The sequence below is a fragment of the Marmota marmota genome, unplaced genomic scaffold, assembly GCF_001458135.2.
Source record: "Marmota marmota marmota unplaced genomic scaffold, marMar, whole genome shotgun sequence".
NCBI classification, from domain to species: Eukaryota; Metazoa; Chordata; class Mammalia; order Rodentia; family Sciuridae; genus Marmota; species Marmota marmota.
In genome coordinates, this window is record NW_025999990.1 from 45,475,581 (window position 1) to 45,501,221 (window position 25,641).

The 25,641-nt window shown below is 35.4% G+C and overlaps 1 pseudogene; it reads right to left on the bottom strand.

The window, feature by feature from the left end:
• Window positions 1-11,780: 11,780 nt before the first annotated feature.
• The window catches only part of LOC107139349, a 152,200-nt pseudogene continuing 138,339 nt past the window's right edge, over window positions 11,781-25,641 (bottom strand).

Below are 25,641 nucleotides of genomic sequence, written 5' to 3' on the forward strand. Positions count from 1 at the left end.
AAAAGCAAACTGAATTCTGAATAGCAAAAATGACATAACTGAAATTTAAACATTACTAGAAGGCTCTTTATCAGATTGAAATAAGAAGAACAAAGAATTAAGAAACTTGAAGGTAGATTAATGAGACCTCACAAGCCAAAAACAGAGGGAAATTCTTTTTAATTAACAGAGCCTCTGGGATGTAGGACACCATTGAATGCATCAATATACACTTAATGGGATTACCAGGAGGAAAGGAGGGAGAGAAATGAACAGGAAATTTACTCAAAGTAATGATGGCTGGAAACAAATTAGATAACTCAGAAGGAATAAACAAAATCCCTAGAAAGACACAAACTAATAAGATGAACTCAAGAAGAAATAAGCAATCTGAATCAAGTTATAATGAGTGAAAGATTGAATTAGTAACAAAAAAAGATTACCCACAAAGAAAAGCCAAGCCCCAGATGGCTTCATTTTTGTATTATATTAAACATTTAAAGATTGAATACCAATTTTTCATGAGCTTTTCAACAATAGAAGAGGAAACACTTCTCAACTCATTGTGTGAAGCAATTATTTCTCTGATACCCAAACCAGACCAAGACATCCAGAGAAAGGGAGAAAGCCATAAATCTGGATGCAAAACCTTCAACATAATGCTAACCGAAAAAAAATACAGTAGCATATGGAAAGAATTGTACACCATGACCAAGTGGAACTTATCACAAAGATTCAAGGCTGGTTTGATATCTGAAAACTAACAAGACAATCACCACAGAGCTTAAAAAAACAAAAAAGTACAAATTTTCCTAACCCCACCCAATCACTAACCTACTTTGCATTCCTTCGTCAATACATTGTCCACACAACAAATATTGATCTGCTCTGTAACTTAACAGCTTTTCCCCCTACCCCAGAGTTATTTTCTTCCTTCCATTTTATTTCTATTCAATGGGAATGAATACCTACCTTTTTTCATAGATCTACAGTTGAATACATGACTATAAGTTCATTACCTTGACTTTCCATTTTGAACATCCTTGCCATCACAGAAAACCTTTCCAGATTTGTACAGTTCCACTCTCTCTAAAAGTAAAAGATTAACACTCAAAATTCAACAACCAATGACATATGAATATATTACCAGTGCAACTCCACATCATGTACCACCATAAGAATGGGAAGTTATTTTCCATATATGTATAATAAGTCAAAATACACTCTGCTGTCATGTGTATCTTTTTTTTAAAAAAAAAGTTACATTCAGCAACCTAAAGTACTCCTTTCCATCTCTAAAGTACTCCATTTTCCCAGAGCAAGCAGCATCTCAGAATCTGCACTTGAAAAGAATATAAGAGAAAGATGATATAATGATTTCTACAATAGTCATCATGGTTTATTTAGTTTCTAATAAAAATGATTTTATGCTTAGCATTGAGGCTGTCATTCAAAAATATTTGTTAAATGAATACTAAGTGTAGAATTCCATCCCAAACTCCCTAAAGAATTCAATATATAGTAAAGAGATATAAACTGGGAAGTAAAGGACTCAGTCTGACAGGTATCACTCTCAGATGAAGTCACAGAGTTGTGATGCTATTTGGGCCAAGTCCTGTACTCTATCTTTCAATTCCCTTTTCTAAAAGGGAAGGATTGTCCATTTCAGGGATGACAATGAAGTTTCTTCTCAAGTGCCAAATCCAGTTGATCGGTAATGATGCCTTGAGTTCTGGGAAGAACTATGAATCCCAGTACAGGTTCAGTGATAAGAATCCCGTGTTCAATTTGGGATGTGCATCATGATCATAAGTTAGAGAAGTTTTCAAAGAGTATGTAAGCTATTTGCCATCTCTAAACTATTTAGATGTACAGACTAATCAATTTTTTAAATAAAAAATATCTGATTCCTCATGCTCTACATTCTAACAATACCTATTATGATAATAAAATTATGAGTATTTGCTTTCCTTTATTTAATTTTCCTTCAATTATTGGTTTTTAAGGGTATAACACTTTTACAAACAATCAAGAACATGTAGAATATTATTTTAATAATATATTCAATATTTAATTTAAAGTACCTATTGACTTTAATTATCCGAAGGAACAAAAAATTAAGGCAAAGGTCATATGTGTTGAATGATGATCCCAGGAGATATGAATGCGCATTTTCTGAATTCAAATTATCATTGTATGTCTCACCTTAAAGTTATCAAATTTCTCCATTTTTTCCTGTATTTCTAGAATAGTACTTTATTTAAAGTTCATATTTATATAAACAATTTGGCTATTAATATCAATTGTAACTATTTTATGCTTTTATATATATATTGCTTATATATATTTATATTTATATATTTTATATATATTCTTCAATTTGGATACTAAAATACCAAATAGTTTTTCATCAATCCAATCAAGTAGAAAATTTTAGTCTATTTAATACTGCAGACATCAGCTAAACATAAGCCACCTAGGATTATGAGTCCCCCTGTGGGATTGTCCAAGTTATACCGGTTGAGTAAGCCATTACTAATTTCTTATGTTCCCATGTCAGACCATATTATTCTTTTAAAAATTACCTTATCCCTTTCTTCTTCCAGAAATCTAAGCATTATAGTATTTTTCTTTGTCTATTAAAATAACAATGTATTTTTTATTTTTTTTAATGGGAAAGGATATGAATATACATTTTTGCCAGTAATATATGAATTATTTATTGACTCAAACAGAAGAAATTAATTTAAAATATTTATTTATTTTACATGAAAACTCAGTAGATATGTTGATCTGGCAAAACCAAGGGAGGAGTCTAATAATCAAAAACTTTCTATTTTTTTATGCATATTGCCCTAATTGTCTTTCCATTTTCAGTGCCTTAGCTATTTTATCAATGAGTTATAAATGTATTATTTACATGCCATTCATTGCAACTCTGAAATAACCATGTATAGAGGTCTCATTTTGCTCATTGCACCAAAAAACAAAAGTGAGAACTCAGAGATAACCTTCTCTCAATTCTTCTGATAAGTACAAGAATCAAACAGGGCTATTCCAAAGTCTTTTCCAAATTGGTGTCAGTTACTTAATTTAAAATATACAATGATTAAGCTGCATGTGGTGGTGCACATATTTAATCCCAGCGGCTCAGGAGGATAAGGCAGGAGGATCACAAGTTCAAGGGCAGTCTCAGCAACTTAGGAAGGACCTAATAACTTAGCAAGACCCTGCCTCAAGTAAAAACTTTAAAAACGGGCTCAGTGGTTAAGCACCCCTGGGTTTAATCACTGGTATTAAAAAAATGATATATAAAATGCATATTGAAAAAAAAATATATATATATATATAACATGTCCTTCAAGATGGCACAATAGAGGAGATTGTGCCCCTGGCTGCTCCTTGGCATAAAACCCAGAAAGTAGGCAGCTTCCCCACAAGTTAGGTAAACAAAAAAAAGGAGGAGGGCTTTACTGAAATTTAAAATCGGACATTCAAAGAAGACCAGGGTCACAGGAGGTTGGATATAATAAAATACGGAAAAAATACCCAGCAGCAAAGCCCCTGCCGTAGCTAGGTTGGAAGCTCCGGCTGGAGCCATCCCTCCATGAGTAGAGTAGAAGAATAAGAGAAGTAAAGGAACTTCCATCTGGGGGAGGCCCAAGGCATAGGAGTGTCTAGAAACCAAGGACATTGCCCAACAAACCTGAATGACACACTGCACAATATCCATGGGTGGGGAAAGAAGCTGCCATTTCTCCAGGCCAGGTGCAGAGGACAAAGGAAGGAACCATATTATAGCTGCAGGGTGGGGCCCGCAGCTGAGGGAGCCAATTCCTGGCAGACCTGAGTTTGGCCAGAAATACAGGCCTAGTAAACACACGCTGCATGATATAGGGTGTCCTTAAGTGACCAAGAGAAAATCAAACATGAAGACAGGTTTACACAGGGACAACTAATCATAGAAACCCATCCAGCTCTATGCCTCCCCTTTCAATCCGATGGCTTGCAGGACCTGCTGGAGAGACACATCTGGCCAGAAACTCAGAAGGGCATGGGTGGAAGAGATTGTTTGGAGACTGAACCCAAGACCAGGAAATGTGGGGTCTGTAGGTGATGTAGGGAACTAAGAATTGGCTCCCCAACCACATGAGTAGAATCTAGGGGTGATCCCTGGCGTAAAGTCCTCCACTGCGAGCCAGCAAGTACTGGTTGCTGGAGGTACACTGATTTAAAATCTCCAGACCAATTTGCATTCAGTGAACAGCTTGGAGCCCACCTAAACCTAAACTCTGCCTCCAGGAACTCTGCCTACAGGATTAGCTCTCTCGCTCCAGCAATCCAGAGGGTAGAGCATCACACTCCAGAAGACCCCTACCTAAAGCTGCTGAGAAGAGAAGCTGAGAATATTTTGAACCCCAATAGAAGGAATTCTTTAACTTTTCTTCAAGACTTTTTTGTTTCTTTCTTTCTTTCTTTTTTTAATTCTTTCTCTCTGTTTAATTATGACCTTGATGGTACATATTTGCATATTTGGTTTTTTTCTCACATTAGTATTTTTGAAGCAAGGTATTTTTCATGGATTAGGTTTTTTTTGTGAACTAGGATGCTTGATTAGTATATTTTAGTTTGGTTTTATATTCTTTTTAATTTTAAAAAATTTTTGCTTTATATTTTTTCTCCTATGTTTCCCTTGATTCTCTCTTTACTTTCCCTCACAGCCAATCTCAATTGTTCTCTTTCACTCTTTTTTTAAAAAAAATAATTTTTATACCTTTATTTTATTTATTGATTTTTATGTGGTGCTGAGTATCGAACACAGGGCCTCGCATGTGCTAGGTGAGCACTCTACTGCTAAGCCACAACCCACCCCAGCCCCTCTCTTTTACTCTTACTTTAATCTTTTATTTCTGTCTTCTCTCCTTCTCCCTCATAATCATCACATCCTATATCATTTTTTTCTCTCCCTGTCCATCATTTGAAGTTGTAAACCCCTTTGCAAACTTGCTGAATTTACTGTAGGCAATAACTGATCATATCATTTCTGTTTATTATGATAATTAACATTGTAGATATCATAGTAGAACTATTTGGTTTAAAGCTGTATATTATTTGCATTGGTGGTTGTTATTATTTGTCTCTCCCTAAACAGTGAAGTACTGGAAACCTTCAGGAACACTACTAAGTCCACAGGGTAGAAACTCCACCTGCCTCAGATCCATAATGTTAAATGGATAACACACAAACAACATGAAAAAGTAAGGGAATAAATCACCCCAAACAAACCAAGACACTCCAATAACAGAATCCATCAACACCACAGTGGAAGAAATGTCAGAGAACATGTTTACAATGTAGATAGTTAAACTGATCTACAAAATGAAAGACAGTATAAGGAATGAAATCAGAGAGAAAATACAGGAAGTGAAAGATCACTTCAACACAAAAGCAGAGATTCTGGTGGGAAAAAATGCAGAGAGTCTCAAAATGAAGGAAACAATTAACCAATTAAAAATACAATAGAAAGCATCACCAATAGACTAGACCATTTGGAAGGCAGAACCTCAAGCAATTCTAATTCTATGTTTGAAGACAAAATATAGAATCTTGAAAAAAGAATTATAGAGTTGACCACAGAGAGAAGATGTTAAGAAACCATGAACAGGACTTCCAAGAATTATGGGATAACATGAAAAGATCAAATTTAAGATTTATCAGGATAGATGAAGATGTAAATCAAAGGAATGCACAATATTTTCAAAGAAATTATATCAGAAAATTTCCCAAATCTAAAGAATGAAATAGAAAATCAAATAAAAGAAATATAGGACCCCAAAATGTAAAAAATTACAACAGACACACATTATAATGAGAATGACTAACATACAGAAAAGATAGAATTTTAAAGACTGCAAGAGAAACATAACAGATTACATATAGGGGGAAATCAATTTGGATCTCAGCTGAATTCTTAACAGAAAAGCTCAAGACCAGACAGATTCTCAGCCAACTTCTACAAAACCCTCAAAGAAGAATTTAATACCAATACTTCTCAAATTATTCCATGAAGTAGAAAAAGAGAAAACCCTTCCAAATTAATTCTATGAAGCTAGTGTCACCCTGACACCAAAACCAAACAAAGACACATCAAGGAAAGAAAGCTTCAAACCAATATCCATAATGAACATAAATGCAAAACTTCTCAATAAAATCTGGCAAATCACATACAAATACATGTTGAAAAGATAGTGGGCCTTGATCAAGTGGGGTTCATCCAGGGATGCAGGGTTGGTTCAATATATGGAAATCAATAAATGTAATTCATTACATCGATAGATTTAAAGATAAGAATTAGATAATCAATTCAATAGATGCAGAAAAAGCATTTGACAGAATACAGCACCTCTTCAATATTCAAAACACTAAAAAAAAAAAAAAACTACAGTAATAGTAACATACCTCAATATTGTAAAATCTATATATACCAAACCCAGGGCCAACATCATTCTAAATGGAGAAAAATTGAAGGCGTTCCTTCTGAGAACTGGAACAAGGCAAGGATGCCCTCTTTCACTACTTTTATTTAACATTGCCCTTGAAACTCTAACCAGAGCAATTAGAAGAAAGAAATTAAAGGGATACGAATTTAAAAAAAAAAAAAAAAGCAGAACTCAAACTATCTCTATTTGCCGATGACATGATTCAATATTTAGAAGATCCAAAAATTCCACCAGAAAAATTCTAGAACTAATAAGTGAATTCAGCAAAGCAACAGGATATAAAATTAGTACCCATAAATTAAATGCAATCCTATACATCAGTGAGTAATCTACTAAAAGAGAAATTAGGAAAATCATCCCATTCACAGTAGCCTCAAAAAAAATAATAACATATTTGAGATTCAATCTAAAAAAATAGGTGAAAGACCACAACAATGAAAACTACAGAACACTAAAGAAAGAAATTGAAGAAGACATTAGAAGATGGAAAGACCTCCCGTGCTCCTGGATAGGGAGAATTAATGTTGTCCAAAAGGTCATACTATCAAAAAGCACTATACAGATTTAATGCAATTCCTATTAAAATCCCAAAAACATTCTTCATAGAAATAGAAAAAGCAATCATGAAATTCATTTGAAAAACTAAGAGATCCAGAGTAGCCAAAGCAATCTTCAGCAAGAAGAGTAAAGGAGGAGGCAACACAATACCACACCTTAAATTATACTACAGTGCTGTAGTAACAGCATGGTATTGGCACCAAAACAGATATGTAGACCAATGGTGTAGAATAGAAGACACAGAGACAAAATCACATAAATACAGTTATCTCATTATTTTTATTATTATCTCCCATTATTACAGCCCCAGAAACCAAACTTTTAACACATGGCCCTTTGGGGCACATTCCAGAATCAAACCATAGCATTAACCAAACCAACAGAAAAAGATATTCTCCTTTTTAATGTTTATATATTAGCCCCCGAGAAGTACTCCAAATGTAGGATGTATGCCATGTGCTCACAACAGTTCAGTCACTATGTCTCCTGCAATGAAGCACTACGGTTATGTTCCCTTCTGTGTGCTCTCCCATTGCCCTTTTAAATCACATCTACATATTCTTTGATATGCTTCCTCTCAAAAGAAAGAATTTAATCTTTTCCCCTTGGGTGATACTATATTTAGTGACTCACTTCTGATGAATAGAATATGGAAGAATGATGTGATGTTGCTTCTGGTATTGGGTTATAAAAAGACTGTGGCTCCTGTTCTGGGTACTCTCTCCCCTCAGATCACTCACTTTGGGAGGGAAGCTAGCTGCCATGGTACAAGGACTCGGGCATCAGGCATAGGATGACAGATAAACTTAAATTTCAGAAAACTACATATAATTTTTAGTATAAGTATATACCAAATGTAGTAGTTTAAGACCCTTCATGGATGCCTGGGATTGTGGATAGTACCAAACTCTATAAATATTATGCTTTTTTCTATACAAACACATAAATATAATGTCTTTTCCATGTTAACTAAGCACTTATCATAAACTTCAGTAGTAACTTGCAATTTGAAGAGTGATAACAAAACTAGCAGAATTTATTTCTTACTTTATAATTTCATGGATAGAAATTTTTATATTACCCCATATTTTAGTAACCTCAGCATATGATGTTTTTTCTTTACTCATTGAGGACTTTTATCTCTTTGCTTAAAGGAAGCATTTTCCAGCTTCTCTTTAGCATTTCCAAACTTCCAGAAAAACTGTTCTTGTGACTTGGGGGCCATTATTAGGTAAAATAGGGGTTACTTGAATACCAACCCACAATCTGGTAACTGAGATGGCTACTAGATGAGTAACAGGCAGGTACCATATAGAGTGAGGATACACTGGGAAAAGGATAATCCACATCCCAGGTGGGGTTGAGCAGGACATTTCCAGATTTCATCATGCTACTCACACAGCACACAAGTTAAAATTTATGAATTGCTATTTCTGGAATTTTCTATTTAATATTGTTTGGACCACAATTGACACAGGTAACTAAAACCACACAAAGTGAAACTGTGGGTAAGACTACTGTGTGTGTGTGTGTGTGTGTGTGTGTGTGTGTGTAGATAGATAGATAGGTAGATAGATAGATAGACAGAGATAGAGATATATCTCCATAGATCCAAATAAGGAAGAAGAAGTGGCCAAGACTAAAATATTTCACTTAATATTATTCTTTCTGATTCTGTGCATTTTCAGAAATTTTTGACATTCTTTTTTTAAATATCTTCATTTTTGTTCACACCTCAAAGCTGTAAAACTATTTTATGATGATCTCCTCAGGCTTTATATATACATATATATATCTCCACACTATGAAAATTCAAAAAGAAATTTTCCCTGCAGAAGGGATTTCTGAGATAAGCAGGTATGAGAAAGAAAGGTCAGAACATGTAGGAGTGGGGGTGAAGGGAGTTATCTCAGCAAAATTACAGACTTGAAGAGGAGGAGCTTTATGCATCTTCAGTCAGTGAGCAGGAAATTTGTTACTGCATGTAGCACTAACAATGAGTCCATCCTGTACCCATCCATTCAAAACCTGATAACAGTCATAAACTTGAAAGACCTTTCTCTCATTACAAGGTCCTTTTTGTTACAAATTGTAAGATAATCAGGAAAAATGAAGTCAGATTGCCTGACTAGGCTGTGTTGGTTGGACGTGCTGAACTGGGCTAGAATTTAATTACATCTAAGTGACAGTGACCTTTCTCATCCCAATTTGACTTTGTGTTTTCTGGTTTCTATTTCTCTAGTGAAGAAAAATAATATTCTCAAAATTCACAAGATGGACTATCTAACAATTTGTTTGGATACTGGTTGGAATATTGAAAACTTCTTTAATTTCTCTAATGATTTGCTTTTATTTTTTTCTAGCTTGGTATCTTCTAATATCTTTTACCAGATTTTGCTATTTTTTCCTCTATAGTTTTGAGGCCCACTTGACTATCAATTAGTTTGACCCTCTGATAAAGTGATAAGTCCTATGTATTCTGGAGTAGTTGGTGACATCATAAATCTAAGAGCCAAAATTGGTGAGATAATACTGGCAGAAAAAAAATATATACATGAGACTTCCAAAACATCAAACATTAGAGTCCTTACATCTGACATCTTTTCTCAAGGAATCAACTAAGTGACACATTCCTTCCTGAAGCACTCCCACTTGTACACACAAACACACTGCTACATATTGGCCGCCTTCTAATCTTTACATCTCAGGTTCTGAGACAGATGCAAAACCTGGGTGGTACATTAAACCTGACTTCAGAACCCTACATACAAATATTCACAATAAAAAGCACAGCATGGAGAGAGTCCATTTAGACCAACAAAGTGCAAATTTATGTTCATTTGAAAATATCAGAAATACTTTCATGACAAATGTGGCACTTGAAGTAACATTGAAGAGTACAAATAAAGAGAGATATCAGTAGAGAAGGTTAGGCCAGACACAAGGAAAAGCACATGCAAAGACAATGAGGAAGGAAAGATTGGTATACTCAGAAAAAGTGTAGAGAATTGGTTTTGGCCAAGACATAAAGAATGGATGAGGAGGGAGTAGGATCAGATACATTCAGTGGTATTCTACGAATTCTATGGAGGTTTTTCTCAACTCCAAGGAGCTACCACTTACTATTTAAGCAAAGCAGTGATGTGAACTGTGCTGAAGAATTTGGTTCTTATTCTATGGAGGAAGAGGAGGAGGAGGAAGAGGAAGAGAAAAAAGAAAGAAGGAAGGAAGGAAGGAAGGAAGGAAGGAAAAAACCCAACCTCCAACCACTACCTCCCCAGTAAGAATTGCAAGAGTCCTTGCAGGGCTTTACAGAATAATCACTTTTTAAAGTACATTTGCATGATTATCAAGAATACAAGTAAAAATAAATGTTGATGAGGATGTGGGGGAAAAGGCACACTCATACACTGCTTGTGGGACTGCAAATTGGTGCAACCAATCTGGAAAACAATATGGAGATTCCTCAGAAAACTTGTAATGAAACCACCATTTGACACAGTTATCCCACTCTTCAGCATATACCCAAAAGACTTAAAATCAGCATATTATAGTGACAGGGCCACATCAATGTTCATAGCAGCTCAATTCATAATAGCTAAGCTATGGAACCAACCTAGGTGCCCTTCAACAGATGAATGGATAAAAAAAAATGTAGTACATGTACACAAAGAAAAATGAAATTATAGCATTTGCTGGTAAATTGATGGAACTGGAGACTATTGTGCTAAGTGAAATAAGCCAATCCCAAAAATCCAAAGGCGGAATGTTCTCTCTGATATGCAGATACTGACTCACAATAGGCCAGGGTGGAGGGGTTCACCAGATTGGACAGGGAAGAATGGGGGAAGGGAGGAGAGATGGGAATAGAAAAGATTGTCAAGTGAATCAGATATAACTTTTCTATGTTCATATGTGAATACCCAACCAGTGTAACTACATCATGTACAACCACAAGAATGGGAAGTTAGACTCCATGTATGTATGATATGTCAAAATACATCCTACTGTCATGTATAACTAAAAAGAACAAATTTTTTTAGAAGTGCATTGGCATGTATTTTCCCCTTTTATCTTCACGGAGACTCTGGCTGTATTATGTGGTAGATGTACAACCTTGGGCAAGACATTAAAACAGGGTCACTATCTGTAGCATGGTAATAATAGTAGTAGGCACTATTTCATGTGTTTAAAGTTTAAATAATACAATGTACCTACTGCATAGTAAGCTTTCAATACATATTAGCTTTACAGTTAACATTGTTATTGTTTTACAATAAATGAAAATGAAACTGGGGAAAGGTAAATGATTTGTTCAAGGTAACTGAACTAGGGAGCACAGGAGTTAAATCCAACCACAAGCCGTTTTGGCATAATCTTTCTATGGTGCAAAGCAGATCATGCTACTAGAGAAACATTAGGTAAATTAGAGGTCTGAAAATGGCAAATTGATTAAATAAATTGTGTACGTCCTTGTCATGAGACATTCTACAAACCAATTATAGTGATGTAAAAGAATTGTTTTTCCTCTAACCTGGAAAGATAATCAAATTCTATTAATTTTTTGTATTTTGTAACACCTTTTATTAAGAGAGAAACTATATTGGAATTTCTAAACTGTAAACAATGAAGAACTGAAATGCCAAAGGAATCACATTAATGATCATATACAGACAATAACTCTTACATTGTCCTTTTGCCTCCATACAATAAATGCAGATATTTCAGCAAAATTGAGTCCTTACTAAGCAAACATTTTTGTATATACTGCCTTCTCTTTATCTTTCTCTGCCTTTATCTTCTGTTTGACTTTCAGCAATTCTGCCTGGATGGCTTTATCTTCTGGTGCTATCTCCAGAGCTTTCTTAAGATCAGCTCATGCCTGATTATATTCTTTTAATCCCTGCTGTCCTTGAGCACTGTGATACAGTGCTTTGGTATTTGATGGGCCCATTTTAAGAGCCTCTAAACAACTGTCAATTGCTCCCTGGAAGCAATTTTCACTTTACAAGCACCAATATTCAGTACACAGCTTAAGGTTATAGATTGCAGCCTGGATCTACCTGCTTTCTCAATAACAGCCTTTGAACTATCCACATATGTTTAAACCTTTGCTAATTTTTTAATGGTCATATCCCAGTGTTGGGATTTGAAAAAAGAAAAGTATATCCAATGTTTTTTAAGTGTTCTATTATTAATAAAATTTTATCTACATCTTTTAAGTCTATATCTGCATTCTTAGGGAAATCTGGATGTTTATTGCCAGAGCCTCTTTTAGGAATATTCCCTAAACTGCGCCCTTTTCAGTTCTCCACATTCTGCAATAACACATAATTCGGAGGGTTTTTCGCCTTTCACTTCTATATTTTCCAGTATCTTTGCCATACCTACTCTTTTAAGTACTTGGCCCAACACCACATTTCACATCCAAATGAGGGGTTAGACCTGCGGTGATAAAGAACTGAGAACCATTTGTATAGCTATCTGTATTTGCCATGTTCAGTAAACCTTCCTGAGCATGCTGATAGTAGAAATTTTTATCTTCAAGTTTTTTACCATACTTTCTCCACCTGTCCAATTCTGATTTGAGAAGTCTCCACTCTGAATCATAAATTCCTTAATAATTCAATGAAAAGGACATACTTTGAAATAGAGAGGTTTCCCAGTAATGGGTCCAATGCCTTTTTCTCCTGTACACAATGCACGAAATTTTTCTGCAGTTTTGGGTACAATATCCACAAACAATTGTAAGACAATTCAACCAACTTGCTCCTCTCTGATGTTCACATGATGGGTTCCTGGGACTGGAAGCCTTTAGCTTGGGGGGATGGGTACAACATCTTGATTGGCAGGCATGTTTAGAAGCAGGACCCACAAACCTGGTGCACCACCTGCAGCTCGGACTTCTCTGGCTATTATTTATGTATTTTTAAAGTTAAAAGTATAAACTAAGATATTTTTAATTTAAAATGATGAAAAATAAGGGGGAAATTCCTTAACAGATGCACACAACCAAGGCTTTCTGTTTACTGAAAGAGTGAGGGTGAATTTTTCTTATTACTGTGCTCACTTTTCTACACTTTCATGTATCTAGACTGACTATGTCTTGTTTCAAAATATATCTTTTAAGCTCCCACTCCTTCCCTCCAAGTAAAAACCTTACTCTCGATTGCACACCTGTCTTGATTCCTGATATATATGGCCCCCCTTTCTAAGGTCATATATCCAGCCAAGGAATAGACCTTAGCAGAACATGTGATTTGCCCGCAGCAGATTATGTTACTGTCTGTGCAACTCAAGGAGGCCCTAAGCAAATTATTGAGACCCTGTTTCAAAACAAAAAGGGCTGGGGATGTAGCGTAGTAGTAAAGCATAGCTGGTTTCAATCCCTGGTACAAAAAAAAAAAATTGTCAACGGTAAATCAATTGTTTGACTATTACAAATAGCTGCTATTAACATGGATGTACAAATATCTCTTCAAATGTCTCCTTTCAATTTTTTAATATATATGTCCAGAAGTGGATTTGTTAGATCCGATACCATTTTTTACAAAGACTACCTTTTCCCTTGTAAATAATTTTTGTTACCCCTGCTGAAAATAAATTACCACACATACAAATGTTTATTTCTGAGCTTTTTTGTTCTATATTTCAAGGGTCTATCTGTCTATTTTTATGCTAGTAAAACTGATTTGATTACATTAGTTTGTAGTACGTTTTAAAATCATGAAGTATGAGAATCCCAACTTTCTTCTTCTCTAAGATTTTTATTTCTTATCTAGGTCTCTTGAAATTCCATATGAACTTTAGGATGGATTTTCCCCTATATTTTAAAAAAAAATCTTAGTGGAATTTATGAAGATTTCTTTGATCTACAGATGGTTTGGGTAGTATTTACATCTAATATTTAATCTACTAATTCAAGAACAGAGAATGCCATTCCACTAATTGAAATCTTCTTTAATTTTTCTAACGATTTTTTTCTAGCTTTGTGCCCTGTAATATCTATTACTTGATTTTGCATTTTTCCTTTTAGTGTTTTTGAGGACCTCTTGACAATGACTTATCTTGATCTTATTTGATACATAAAATGCACATTTTTGGAGCTCTTCAATATAGAAGATAAGGAGTAATATGTTATGGTTGAAACTGGGTAGTTCAGTAGTTTAGAATAATTGGTGATACCATGAATTTAATGGCTCGGCTCAAATTGGTGAAATAATGATTATGTAATGATGGTAGAGTGTGTGTGTGTGTGTGTGTGTGTGTGTGTGTGTATGAATTCTGAAAAAGCAAACCTCAGAGTCCTCGCCTCTTATCTGTTTTGTCAATGACTATGTTGTTTTTTTTGTGTGAAATGTGATTTACAGATTTGACAGAGTGGTTAGTAGAGCATGAGATGAGATTATCCCATGATAGATAGATAGATATGGAAACATAATTTTTTAAAATTTCCTTAGGCTTACATTTGAGTATAACCTATTTATATATTATCATTCACCTTTACACATTTTTCAGTAATATCCCCTGAGATCCCATATACCCGAATGTTTTTTCTCTGTATTTATTCCCTACAGGGGTCATGAACACAGAAGTGAGCATCCAGTAGCAGCTTTTACAAGGGTTTAGAAACTAAGAGCCAGAACACAATAAGCCATGCATGCGTGAGAATATCCAGTGCCCTATGAGATATCCTAGTGAATACAAAAGGAATGTGTTCTAGTGAAGACAATCTGAATGGAGAGGCTACACTGAAGCCAAGTCAAAATTAAGAGTAAGCAGAAACTACCACTCTCATAGGATCAGTATCTAGCAGCAGTAATCAGTGCTAGTAGGTGTAATCAGAACTGAGAGTAGAAAGGAGGACGCCATTATGAAAAGAACCACTTAAGAGTAAATACAGTCATATCACTCACTTAAAATGGCTCTTAAGAATCTTCTGAATAAAGTTTAACCTTCTGTGGGATCCATCATGATCTGCCCCAACTCTACCTCTGTCTCACAACTCTTATACCCATGCCCATTACCCCAGAGTCCCATGGTCCACCACACTAAACTATGTACAGTTCCTAGCATGGACCGTGCTCTCTCAGTTCTTGGCTATTGGACATGCTGTGTCTATTCTGAAACTCCCACCTCTGCCTTCTTCTAATAGGCAACTCCTATCCAACATTAAGGGTTCAGAACTACACTGGGAATTCCTCCCTTGGGGTCCTTTTATGCTTTATCAGTTTATTTATTTGACACTCCTGCAGTGAACCTAAACTTCCTTAAGGACTGTCTACCATTTTATCCCTAGGCTTAGCCCAGTGCCTGACATATAGTAGGAGCTCAGCACATGTTTGTTAAATGAACTCAGTATTTATTTAATTAAAAGTTAGACCTTCATATTGAACTTAAAAAGAAAATCCCAGGGCTGTGGTTGTGGCTCAGTGGCAGAGTGAGTGCTTGCCCTAGCATGTGTGAGGCACTGGGTTTAATCCTTAGCACCACATATAAATATAAATAAATAAAGTTCTATTGACAGCAACAACAAAAAATATTTTAAAAAGAAAAAGAAAATTTCAATATATGCAGCTTAGAAAATAATGGAAATGTAGTAATGGCAAACTATGAAATGAAGTAGAATTCAGGATGCAATTGTTACATAAGTCAGAGAATAACTTTAACCAAATGATGCAATTCATAAAAAGGCAGTATCTCCACAAGGATTATGGATCCCACTCCATCCAGTCTGAATTGTTTCTCCTCAAGCCCCTCACCTCTCTTGCAACCCTTCCTAATGGGGTTATCATCTCTCCTGGTGGGTTTACCTACAACTCTGGGAGTTCTTTGAAAGGAATAACCATGTCTTTCTACCTTCTTTCCATGTTAAATGAATGAACAAACAAACAAAAGGAAGTCATAAATCTTTTTGCACTAAATAATATGACATCAAACTGTAGAAAGTAAAAACCATTACAAATGAAAGTAGAAATGGCAGTTATGAAATCATGAGCTATTTTAACATACCACTATCAATCTTTGACATATCAAGGCAATAAAAAATAAAGAAGGGCATAGAAGAATTGAACTACATAACAAGGTTACATTAATGTATACTGAACTTTGTAACCCCAGAAATAGAAAACACTTTCATAAGTCAAACGTTTACAAAAATGGATCCTGACTAGGCCACAAAGAAAACAACTTACTGCCCAAAGCACAAATAACACAGAACAAGTTCCTGAAGGAAATACAAAAACAAAAAAAGACAGAAAAAGGAAAAAGAGAGAACTAAGAGAAGTTTCAAAACATTAATTTGTACTTGGAATGTAAATTATGCTTTCTTAAGTGATTTAAAATGCTGTGGCAAAAAAAAAAAAAAGACCATTTAAAGGCGAGGAAAATCATCATAAAAGCAATTTGATGGATATAATTAAACTTACATAAATCAAAAACTCAGCAGACAAAATTAAATGGTAAACAACAAACTCTTAAAAATGTTTTCCAGAAACATTCAAATATTAACATCCTCAAAAACAAAGATCTCTCTTAAACCTTTGAGAAAAATACTACTACTACTATTTTAATGGCAAATGATAGTAATATACAGTTCAATAATGATGAAATAAAAGGGGCTAAATAAATATTTAAATTGTTCAGCATGACTAAGAAAGAAGCACAATCTAAACAAAATATTGTGCTTTAGGTTTATTGTCTTGCTTCTTTGATGCTCTTTTTCAGTGCTAATAAGGTTTCAGTGAAAGACATACTCTAGCAATCTGTTAAGACACTGTTAATTTGCCCAACCATTATGGAAGCAATTTAGAAGCCTTTTACAATGGTTTTACAAAGGTTGACCAGAGGAAATAGCCAGACCAAGGAAACAGTCATAATTTCATCCTCATATTTATGCATAAAATATTATTTTGTAGAATTATTTATAACAGAACTACTTTAATGTCTAACAAGAGGGAAATAGTAAAATATATTGTGTATATCTAATGCAATATTTTGAAGTCATTGAAATCACAACTATAAAGATTTTAATGGCATAAAATTTTTATGATTGTTTCAATCTGGTTGCTATATATTGTCCTTAGGCAATCAAATGTTATTTCCCATTATAATATAGCCCAAAGGTTAATTCTATGGGTTGACTGCAGTTCTCTAGATTAACAAATATTTGGTGAGGTTTCTGAAATAAATGACAGGTCCAAATGGACTCCCTCATCTGCCTGGCCCTGTGTTCTCCACAGGAGCCTGTCTATAGGGTTACTTAGACATCCTCAGAGAATGGTAATAGGAATCCAAGAAAAAATGCTTCAAGAAGCAAAAGTTCAAGTTACAGATTTCTTGAAGCCTAGCCTCAGAAGTTACAGCATCACTTCTGCTGCTGTTTTATTGAGAAGAACAAATCCTATGGGCAGCCTGGTTTAAAGGAATGGGGAAACAGATTGCATCACTCAGTGGGAGGATTGGCAGAGTCTATAACCAATTCAATCCATCACAGCACGAAAAAATTAAGTGAACATCAAAGGAATATATATATATATGTATGTATATTTTACATATGTATATATACATATCTATATATATAATCATATGCATTTTATATTTTTTATGAATAGAATAAAACATACAGTTATCCCTCAGTGTCCATGGGCGGCGGGGGGTTGGTTCCAAGAACCCTCCAGATAATAAAATCTGCAGTTGCTCAAATAACTTATAAAATTGCCAAATCCAGGCATGGTGGCACACACCTATAATCCCAGCTCCCTGGGACGCTGAGGCAGGAGGACCACGAGCTTGAGACCAGCCTCAGCAATTTAGCAAGGCCCTAAGCCACTTAGAAATTCCCTGTCTCAAAACTAAAAAATAAAAAGGATTGGGATATAGGTCAATGATAAAGCACCCCTGGGTTCAGTCCCCAGTACCAAAAGAAAAAAATTTTCTCTCTCTCTCTCTCTCTCTCTCTCTCTCTCTCTCTCTCTCTCACACACACACACACACACACACACACAATTGTCAAAGATTTTGTATATAACCTATTTAATCCTCTCATATAATTTAAATCATTTCTACATTGCTTATAATACTTAATACAATGTAAATGCTCTGTAAATAGCTGTTACACTGCACTGTTTGGGACATTAAAAAGACTAGAAGCAAAATGCTAATAAGGATTATCTCTAGGTAGTGGAAGAGGCATGGTTGGCATGTTTATAACTTTCTTCTTTAAAGTTTTCTGGTTTTTTTCAAAGTTATGGGAATGGATCACCTTTAAATTGGAACATGAGTGTTTTATAAGTATTTTATTCCCACATAGAAACACTTAAAGCAATTTCCTACAAAAGGCTACAAAACACTAAAGGAAATTGAATCAGAAGTGGAGGAAGGCAAACATCAAATTGAAAAGCAAAAAGTTGGGTGGGGGATAGCACCAGGTAGCGTGTGTATTATTCTTTTCTTGACTGTACAAACTATTAAGATATTTGAATCATCAAACATTTCATAGCAGATTTATGACAATATTGAACAAATACGTGACTGATTGTCATGTCATTGTAAGAAATTTACAAAATAAATATGTTTCTGCCTCCAAAAAAAAAAAAAAAGGAAACAATGTTCCTGTTTCCATTTTTCAGCCAACATAAACTACATAAGAAGCCTTGAGATCGGAACTAATAAAAATTGAAAACTTTTAGAGTGTGTACTATCACAAAACTTAAAAAATGAAACAGACATGCTCAAAAATATACAATGCTACTTTTATTTCTGCTAGTCTACAATTTTATAAAGTTTAAACAAGAATTTTTTACCAAAAATATAGCGTTTAGTGCTATACCAAATTTTTTTTATAAATCAATATATCATGATTCTGAAGGTAACATCAGATGATAGAGAAACACTAAGAAGAAAAAGTATGCATTTCTCTTATTCAACCCTTCAGATAGAAATTAGTTTCAAGGATTCAGATTTAATAGTTTAGCTATCTTCTCAAGGCTTGTCAGAAGAAACCAGTTTTCATCTTTGCATCCTGACTGTCAGAAAGTCTGGAAATATTCTTGGCTTATACCCAAAATCATACATTTGCAAAAAGAATTCTCCCAACAAGGATTTCATGGTCCAGCACAATTTGATAAGGAGAAATAACAGGAAAGCATTAGCCAAAAAAAAATGTACTGTTTCAGACATGCACCTGTTGAGTTTCAAAATATCACCCCTCCCAATTCAAGGATTTCTGCTGATAGACACATACCCAAAGAAGCCTCTTTTCTCATAGCCTGAGATTTCCCACCCCAGGCACTGAGGGATTCCCACCTCCATTCCACAGGTGAATTCTTACCTGCCTTTCTCAATACACCTACATATGCCATGGTGATCCCTTCTTGTAACAAAGATAATGATATTTACCATGCAGAAGGATATTTGTGATATGAAATGATTTTGAAATCATGACACATAAACTCTTTCTTTGGGTCATTTTTCATACAAATAAGACCAATTAGGTAGCAATGGCTCCTTTGGGTCTAAGTAAATGCATACAATATTCAATACTTTTCTACAAAAATATTTTAGATTCAGTTGTACTGTTTCACAGTCCATTACATATTTCTTTAGACTAAGAAGAATTTCAGCCTCTTTAAGCACTAATGAGACCTCAAGAGATTATTCTAAGATACCTCTAAATCCTCCCCTACTGTGTTATCGCTTGCTTACATACTGTTCTCTTACCTTCATTAAGCTTCAAAAATATTTTTTAATAATTGTTTTCATTGCCCATGAGTTCTGAGTGTATTGGGCTAAAAGATCAAAAAAAAAGTTTAACTTTGTTTTTGTTGTTTGTTTGACTTAGGGATTTACTTTGCACTTTTGAAATTATTTTAGTTTACATGACCTAATGGTTGTTCTATCTCACTGAAGTTCAAATTTTTATCATCTTATTACATCACTGAAGGAAGAAATTGGTGTGTGTTGGGTGCTATTTTGTTTAATGAAGTGGTTCAATGATACTCAAAAATAGAACTGAAAATTAAAACGTGATGGCTTTTTTTTTTCAGTGCTGGTGATCAAACACCCAGGGCCTCAGACATGTGAGGCAAGTGCTCTACCACAGAGCCACATTGCCAACCTGATAACACTTTTAAATAAATCCATTAATAAATATTTCTCTAAGTTCTCTATGGCACCAGGATGTTCTACCAGGTTCTATTACACATTTCTCATCTGATCCACACGTCCATATATTCTTGGTTGTTAAATAAAGGGGAATTGTGGCCTACTAGAGCAGCAAGACAAGGATAAATGGAGAAGCAAAGCTTTGTAATATGATCTGAACTTGGATCTGTTTGAAGATAAGCCAAAGAATCAAACAGAAGCTGCTGGAAGTTTCTCATCATGCTAAGTGTTAGGTCTTTCTCCATCTTTGCTTCCTTTCTCCATCTTTTTTTCTTCTTTGCCCAAAATTATGAATTTACTGAACCAAAAATGTCTACTACTAAGAACACCCCATTCCCAAGTTCAAGGAATAATGTTGCTCCTGTGTTCCACTTGAAGTGGGATGTTACTTAAGTTTTTTAAGAGCTAGAATTTTGTTGTAGGAAAGACTCCATCATTTCCCAGGACTATGGATACTAAAATAAGAACATGTTCAAAATGAGCTCATTTTAGTGTTATAGAAAGAAATAGAAATAAAAGGTAACTACAATTTCCTATAATGATCCTATTGTCTGCTGCACAATTTTTATTATACTGCTTTTCATGGGTTTCCATTTTTTAAAATACAAATCATCTTATTTTCACAGAAGCCACATTTCCTTATCTTTAGACATCAAAATAAAAAGTTACATTTGAAAGAATTTCTGCATGTTCCTTAGTGAAATGTAAACTTCTGCTTTTCTATTTGATTAATAATACCATATGTAAAGTACATGAAAATATCTGTCTTACCTTGAAGTGCCAAAGTTTTTACAAGATTAGAAATAGAAATAGGAATTTTTAAAATGTCACTTTGATGATTTCTTCTGTATTCCTATGTAAGCTACACCAAAGCTATACCAAATTTTTAGACAAAATTACTCTACAAAAAGTTATGTATTATCATCACAGTCTTTGTAAACAAAGTACCTCTTTCTAGAGGAACTCAGAGTAGTTCATCAACTCTGAGGTTTATCTCACAGCTCTCTTTTGAGATAGGGGCTCTATTTTCACTACAAAGAATTTTATTCCAGTCTGTCCAAAATATACATGTGTATATGTTTATTCCTCTCCATTTCAGTGCTTTCCTATTGACGTGTTCATTGCACTTACTTCCACCATGACTCAAGATGAGAGGTCTTCTCATTATGTATATGTTATGTGTATGCTGAAAGGTTTTACAATATATATCTTCAAATCAGAATGTCTAGAATTCTGCTATAGAATCTCTATTATAAAAAAAATTCCTAAAATAATTTAGTCCTAAAATAAAGAGTTTAGCAAAGGTTATATAAATCATTGCTGTTTTGGTTTTTGGTTTGCATTTGCTTTTATCAGTTACACTCAAATGTTAGTTCTAGTTCACTTAAAATTCAATGGTTTGACTTAATTGTTTCAGATGGGGCAATAGAAATTATGAATTTTCTGCCCATACATTTATTCCTTGATATTCATAATATTCTATAATGTAAACCCATTTTAATATCAAGTAACTTAACTTAAGACAGTGATTCAATCCTTTGTTAAACAGGGATTATTATATCACTATAAGTGAGAAAAATCAAAGTTCAGAAAAGATTAAGTACTACCAAAGTCACATTTCCTACACCTGCAATTACTCAGTGCCTAATAAATAATAAGTAGTGTGATTTTTTTTAAAGCATGAAATGCAAGAAGTAAAATACACATTCTCAAGATGGTAGAACAGAGAACTCCTCACTAATTTGCTCCTCCCTGGGGGGAAACAAAGCAACAGGTATGCAACTGCTCGTGCAGGTGAGGGGCTATGAGTATGCACTGGAAATCAATGGCACATAACATGAAATTTGATGGATTCCAGAGAATACAAAAACGAAAAGAGTGGATACTCCAGCTTCAGACCCCTGGCACCTGGATTGGGGAAGAGGATTCTCTCCTCCAAAAGGGTAAAGGTGAGAGAGAGTAACAGTGTGGTGCACAAGGCTGCACCTTGGAGACAGAGAGCTTAAATACATAGGTGACTCTAGATAACAGGTGAGCTTCAGGGAAGAGATTCACTGCTTCTCTCAAAAGACTTCATGATGCTATAGCTAGGAGCCAGTGTGAGAAGGGTCTTATGGTTAGGGTTTAAATTGCTCTGGGCATCAGAAAACTCAGCATAATCACACCCCAGGGTCCTCAAGGACACCTTCTGCACTGACTTGACAGGCAGCAGCTACACAAGACAGCTGGGACTCAAGGGAGCAATTCCAACACAAGCCCTCTAAGAGGTACGTGTGCTGCCAGGTACACAGGCTGCAACAGGGAAGGGAGTAGAATGGACAGTGATTCAGCGACCCTTCCATCTGGGCCAAGAAGTGACCAGTCTTCTATTGTTCTCCATGGAGGCCAGGTCTAAGGGCCCCAGGATTGAGGATAGGAAATCACTTGATTCCTGCCAAAATTCAATGATTCAACTGTTCTTGCCACACTTGGAGGCATTCTGGGAATCTACCATGTCTTGGACATTTGCCACACTCCTGGGTACACAATCTAAAAACTTCTGGAGCAGTCCACACTCAGACAAAATTCAGTAGGTAATAAGGGCTCACTATGGCTCTGACATTCAGCACACCCCTGGCACTAAAACCTTCGTGGGAAGGGCTGGGGATGTGGCTCAAGCGGTAACGTGCTCGCCTGGCATGTGCGGGTCGCTAGGTTCGATCCTCAGCACACATAAAATAAAAATGTTGTGTCCACCGAAAACTGAGAAATAAATATTTTATAAAAATTCTCTCTCTCTCTTCTCTCTTTAAATAGGAGTTTTTTCCTCTTCTCTCTTTTCTGATTTGTTTCCCCTTTGCCTCCTTTTACATATATACATAATTTCTCCCTCTTTGTTCTCCTTTTATTTTACTTTATTTTTATTCTTCTTTATTATCTCTCTCTCTCCCTCTCCCTTTTTCTGGTGCTAGGGATCAAGTCCAGGGCTTCACTCACATAGGGCAGATGTTCTGCCTCTGAGCTCCAATTATAACTCAGATGAGAAGAAGGAAACTCAGCTCCCTCCAAAAGCCAATCCCAGAAGAACCCTCAAAGACACTTCTACTTAAAGAAAAGGGAAACATAAGCTCCCAGCCATTTTGAGTCCCTTTACCATGATTGGAACAGCCAATATCAGAATCAATTTCAAGTAACAGAGCCAATTTCAACAGTGTAAACAACTTAATGGGGACTTCCACTCCCGTTAAGGAGTAACCACAGAAGGTAAACCCCCAATGGCTCTGTGGTCTATCACACCAGTATAAATGATCAGAGGGTCCTCACTCTTGTGAGACCTACAGAGAAAGCAAGCCTCCCATCAAGCTCTGATATTTTAAACATTGTGTGAAAACCCATGAACCACACCTAAAGAAATCATTGTGGTGCACAAGGCTGTGCCTTGGAGACAGAAAGCTTAAATACATAGGTGACTAGAGGTAACAAGTGAGCTTCAGGGAAGGAAGAGGTTTACTCCTTCTCTCAAAAGACCCTCAGGGATAGCTGGTAGCCAGCGTGAGAAGGGTCTTATTGTTAGGGACTAAATTGCTCTGGGCATCAGAAAACCCATCATTAGGGAGATTACACTATGAAGCCAAATTAGGATTAAACTCAATACTATACCACAAACTGATACCCCAAGATGAATCAGCAAGAGAAGGCCACTTGTTAAGAAAAAGGAAAAGGGAAAGAGATATCTGCCCCAACATATTTGTGCACAAATCTCAGCACAGAAACACAAGAAATGTGAAAAAAGGCAATATGATACCTCCTAAAGTTCATAATTCTATAGTAACAGATCCCAAAGATATCAGAGAGGATGAAAATACAAGACATATTTTTAAATATTAATGAATTCCAAGAGAAAAAAGAAAAACAATTGAGTGAATCAAGGAAAACAATGCAAAATCTGAATGAGAAACTCAATAGATTTGCTTTAATCAGCTTTTTCCGCTGCTGTGACAGAAAGACCCAACCAGAACAATGGTAGAGGAGGAAAAGTTTATTGGAGGGCTCATGCCTTCAGAGATCTCAGTCCACAGAAGGCCAGCACCATGCCTCAGGGCTCCAGGTGAAGTTGAACATCATGGCGGAAGAGTATAGTGAAGTGAAGCAGCTCACATGATGATCCAAAATGAGAGAGACTTCATTTTCCAGATACAAATATATACCCTGTAGCCATGGCCCCAATGAACCACTTCCTCCAGCTACACCCTAACCTGCCTCCAGTTAATCCCATCAGGGCTCAATTCACTGATCAGGTTGAGGCTATAACCGAGTTATTTCTCCTGCAAACCTTCTTGCATTGTCTCACATGTGATCTTTTTCCAAAATAGATCCTATAATAGGCCATAGTTTTAAAAAAATTGAAATAGTTTCTTGCATCTTATGAGAGCATAATAGAATCAACAGCAAGAGAAACTACATAAATTATACAAATTTATGATAATTGAAAAAATATAGTTTTAGATGAATAGTGGGATGATTGATGAAGTCAGGAAAGATTCAAATGAAAATTAAAGCACAATTTACCAGAACCTGAGGGACAGAACAAAGGCAATTATAAGAGGGAAGTTCATAACTATAAGTGCCTACATTAGAAAAGCAGATCTCAAATGAATGGCCTAATAATGCATCTCACGGTTTTAGAAAAACAGAAGAAATTAAACCAAAAATCAGCAGAAGGAAAATAATAATAAATAAAGTAGAGCAGAAATAAATAAAGTAGAGGTTAAAAGAATAATGCAAAGACCAGAGGAAGCAAAGAGTGGGCTCTTAGAAAAAGTAAACAAGATTAGTAAACCTTTAGCTAAACTAACATAATAATAAATGTTTGCAAGGATGTGGGGAAAAACATCGCTCATACATTGTTGGTAGGACGGCAAATCACTCTGGAAAGCAGTATGGAGATTCCTCAAGAAAAACTAGGAATGGAACCACCATATGATCCAGCTATTTCACTCTGCAGTATTTATCCAAAAGATTTCAAATCATCATACTATAATGATGTCGACACATCAATGTTTACAGCAGCACAATTCACAGCAACCAAGCTATGGTACTAACCTAGGTGCCCTTCAAGAGATGAACAAAGAAACTGTGGTGTATATATACGCAATTCATATATTCCACCTCACCACACACGCTTGCCTAGCATGTGTGAAGCACTGGATTCAATCCTCAGCACCCCACCAGAATGGCTATTATTTTAAAAAGTGAAATAAAATAAATAACAAATGCTGGCAAGGATGCAAAGAAAAGGGAACCTTTATATAGTGTTGGAGTGAATGTAAATTAGTACAGCCATTATGGAAAACAGTATAAAGGTTCCTCAAAAAATTAAAAATAGAACGACCATATGCTCCAACTATACAACTCCTGGGTATTTATCCCAAGGAAATTAAGGGAGGAGAGAGATGGAGAA